The sequence below is a fragment of the Carassius gibelio genome, chromosome A2 (genome assembly GCF_023724105.1).
Source record: "Carassius gibelio isolate Cgi1373 ecotype wild population from Czech Republic chromosome A2, carGib1.2-hapl.c, whole genome shotgun sequence".
Lineage (NCBI taxonomy): Eukaryota > Metazoa > Chordata > Actinopteri > Cypriniformes > Cyprinidae > Carassius > Carassius gibelio.
In genome coordinates this window covers 8539479-8543888 of record NC_068372.1, presented here as the reverse complement: position 1 = coordinate 8543888, position 4410 = coordinate 8539479, and the positions used below count along the sequence as shown (strand labels likewise).

Genomic DNA, 4410 nt, shown 5'->3' with positions numbered 1-4410 from the left:
AATACGTAATTAATAAACAGCGCCGCCCCTCCCACCACGCGCATCACGCGCTGTGCGTCAACCCCAAAGCGTCAAAAACTGAAGCGTGGTCAAATGGAGGTCTTGAAGAGTAAAGTGTGCATGCATGTGAACACATTGTGTTATTACAGTAACAATTATGGTCACTTGCAGTTCATGTCTTTTCAATGTAGTGTAAGATGTGTTAATTATTATTATTACTCAAAAACCATTAAAACTTCTAAATTGTGGAAGTTATTCTTCATAATTTTACTGTGGTTATTTTGTATATGTTGTTATTTTGATTAAAATACAAAATTCAACACACATAATTCTGGTTGAGGTATTATTTTAATAATTTATTTAATATTTCATTGTTTCATTGGAATGTTACATTGGCAGTTGTACACTGGTAAAACAAATTGATGTCTGTAGTGCAAATTGCTGGGGGGGGGGGGGGGGGTAAAAAATGCTGTGTTGTCATAAACCGTAAAAGATTAGTATATATATATATATTTTTTTTTCTACTAGGTAAAAGTAACAAAGATAAAAGTATAGAACATATTAACATTACGTACAAAGAGGTGACATAACTGGCAAATCACCCTTTATACGTGTATATAACAAGTAATACAAAACGAAAGTTTGGTGGTAGTGACATATTTTCCCTCTTAAATGGAGCTCCACTCGCCCCCATGGAGGCGACGTAATTTTACGTAAAGTGTTACCCGGACCAACATGGCGGCCGCGTCATTAGTGGAGGCGACGTAATTCTACGGAAAGTGTGGCCCGGTCCAACATGGCGGCGGCGTCCCTAGTGGAGGTGACGTATTTCCGCTCTTGAGTGGAGCTCCACTCGCCCATATGTCTGCAGCCAGACCCTCTTGGAGATGTTTATCGCTTTGAAATCACGTTCAAGAAGTCTCATTCAGCATAAATCGCGATACTTTCCATCAGTTTACAAGAGCCGCAGGTTGGGTGAGTTATACAGTCTATGGTGAGTAGTAGTAAATATGCTCTTTTAATGCCTGTCATAAAATGTATTCTGTCTTCTTTATTAATCAGATGAGCGCCTTATGTTTACAATCTGTATTACATCGGTCATCCGAGGCTGTCTTTGAGTTTCATTGTGTTTAACTAAATGAACACAGCTGCTAACTGGTTAAACTCTATCGGTCACGTGACGTGCCGTGCCACAGACCTGGGATCCGTTTTATATTCATTTCAGGTTCAAAGATGTAAGTTGTATTTGTAGTAAAATCATGGTAACCATGACACCTACAATAGTAGGTAAAACCCAGTAAACAAGACATTTACCATGTTTTTTTTTTTGTTTTTTTTTACCACAGTAACTGTAGTTTTACTGTGGTATAGTAATAGCACAATAATCACCAAAATAACTATAGTTGTACCACTGTAATGGTAGTGTTTTAATGTGCTTTTATATGACATATTTCACAGTAATCACATTTACTGTACCATGCTTGTAATACCTTTTTAATGTAAATCAAAAAAAAAAAAAAAAAAAAACATTTTTCCCATCTTGCAGTTCAATTCATATTGTTTTATATCTTAAATATTTTGCTCACAGATCACTATTAACATTCTGTATATAATTCTGTTTTATTTTCTTTCCCCTTGTATTAATTTCTTAGCTGAAAAGGCGTAAAGGAAGCAGTCACCCCAGTGGTGCTTGTGGAGAGGTATTCCTTCAGAAATTGAGAAGACAGAAAGCTGCAGAGGCAGGTTGGTCTGTGATAGTTTGTCGCTTTTATCAAACATTCCTGTTGTTATCATTTGCACAGCATTTGTTGTTTCTTAAACTGTTGTACGGTCCAAATACCCACACTTGCCATCATTGCACATTTCCTTTATTTGGCCCAAGTGAGCATGAAGATCACAATGTGTGTCGATCTTAACATGACAAAGTTCATTTCAACTTTGCATTTTAAAAGAAACTTCTAAATGTCTTTTCAATAGTCCCTATTAAAGATGACAATTTATTTTGTGGTGCTTCTAATTAAGTGATAAAAAGAAGTTACAAATGATGTACAAAATAAATATACTTTTCTGTGCACCAAGAAAACATGCAACACTTTGTTTTACTACTAAATTATTCTCAATTTCTAATTATTATTATTAATATTTCACAAACATTGGAAAGGTTTGCGTGACCTCCTGTGAGATCTCTGCAAAAAGTCTCACATTAATTCCAAAACATGATGCATGATGGGATACACTAAGCGTTGTATAGCGCTCCGGAGCAGTATTAGAGAGGTTTAGTGTGAGTTAAGGACACTGTGCTTTGGCATTATTAAGACCGGGGACAGTCTCATAGTCATGTACACACACTCTCAAGTGAATAAGACCTCAAGTGTGGGTATCTGGAAAGGGGAAAAGTCTTTAAAATGATCCCTAAATACAGTCGCACATCAAAGTCTTAATAATTCACTAATTCAATTTAACACTTGTATGATATTGTACAAGCCCCTGGACAATCTCATCTGACACTATCACAATATTGGAAAATCAGTTGCCCCACACAGTCAGAAAGTTTATATTATTCATTGGCTTCTTATTAAATTACTTCAAATAAGCCCCATCAGTTCATGTTCCCACTATACGTGATCTCCATGACTAGATATTGCTATTAATGACTTGCTTTTAATAATGGATGCATTTAACATTTAATTATACAGCATCTTTGCAGATTATGCTTTCATGGTCTAAAAAAAAACACAGTAATGTTGCATTTAATTACATAATATTTCTATCCTTTCTGTCTTACAGGATTGTTTCCAGATAACACTGTAGTTCTCCGTCATGCACAAGGACTCACCCCCCCCCCCCCCCCCACACACACACAGAAATGGTTCCTGGATCAGTGACTCAAGACTTTGGAGTGGTTTGATTTCTGCAGAAGATGTAACTTTGTTTTAATTAACCTTATAATGAATACATTGTGACCTTCCAGCAACCCATATACTGTACTGTATACAGAACCAGTGATGACAACAATAGTTAAAAAATAGCATTTATCATATTGATAAAGCATTGTGTTCTCTTTGTCAAGGTTCATACAGTAAACTTTACTTCTGGTGCTTTTATCATAAAAAAGCATCAGTTCTGATCAGGAGTTTTAGTAAAGCACATATTCATGCACAGCAATCCCCTAGTTCCAGTCATGAAGTGAATGATGTTATTGTTAAAGTTATATTTCTGCATTTTTATGTAGCAGGTGTTTGTTTTCCTGAACACTTTATCTTTCTTCCATTGTTCGGACAATCAGTGTTTATCTGATGCTGTGCTGATTGAGTTTTATAGATGATATTGCACACTTGACATGCATGTCTTCATGATGTTATTTTGTGGGTTTGAAACATTTACATTGTGTGTATCACTTTTTGGTCAATAGAATCTTTTAAGAAAATTTATCTTTTTCCGGTGTTCTCTGAAAGACATATACCATATTTATAATGTTTTGTTTTTTAATAAAAGAATTTGAACACTGAAAATTGTTAACGTTTACAACATAACTGCCTTTTTATTCTTCATAGTTTTATTCTTCAAAAACGAGCTTGGTGACAGTGCAGTAATATGCGCACTTTGTCTTTAAATGAGTTTGACATATCAATAAATACTGGAAAATTCTTAAAAAATTCTGTATGTTCATTTTGCTTTATTTCAGTTTTTATTCCTAGAGATTAATTGGTAAAGCAAGGCAAATCACAGAAACAAATTTTAATAATTTAATAACTTAATAATTTCACTCTTTACTTTTTATTAGTAAATGCTCTTGTCTTTGGTCAGGAAAAAAAAATTATCTTTTAAATTGAATGAAATTAATCTTTTGGTTAGATAAGATAAAACTGTGACTGTGCAGTTCACATCACGTGTTGTTGTACACACACATGTACACATCGATATTGCCAAATTGTTGTCTGAATAACAATAATAATTCTGTATTTGCATTATTGTTGGAAGAAGGTGTAGACATTAATAAAACACTATCTAATAGGTGGCAAATTTAATTTATTGTTAACCAATCTATCCCTTTCGCCCAAAAAACGGAAAACAGCGTTCATGAATGACAATAAATGGTTAAGGAAGTGTGATGACGCTGCTCAGCTTGATGTCATTGGCTGTGAATGTCCCTTGTCACCGCAGGACTGTCTGTGGTTGGATTATCTTTTAACCCATATTAAACAGCGGATCATGTTACAAAAGTATGTTTTGCTGCTATTATCACATGAGTAAATATATTAAGTCAACATTGGGTGTTTCTATGTTGAGAAAAATAACCTTTTTAGCGAGATCCTAACACTAACCCTAAGAATAACTTCAATGAACTACAAAAAAACAGCGCCTAGTATTCCCTTTCCATAGATGGAAAGATGGAGGCTTATGGGTAAT

At 34.7% G+C, this 4410-nt stretch overlaps 1 long non-coding RNA gene across 1 annotated transcript; it reads left to right on the top strand.

The window, feature by feature from the left end:
• Nucleotides 1-1009: 1009 nt before the first annotated feature.
• Nucleotides 1010-3656, top strand: LOC128026131 (uncharacterized). Its single transcript, XR_008186356.1, has 2 exons — nucleotides 1010-1743; nucleotides 2788-3656. It is a non-coding gene; the product is annotated as an uncharacterized LOC128026131 (long non-coding RNA).
• The last annotated feature ends 754 nt before the right edge of the window (nucleotides 3657-4410 follow it).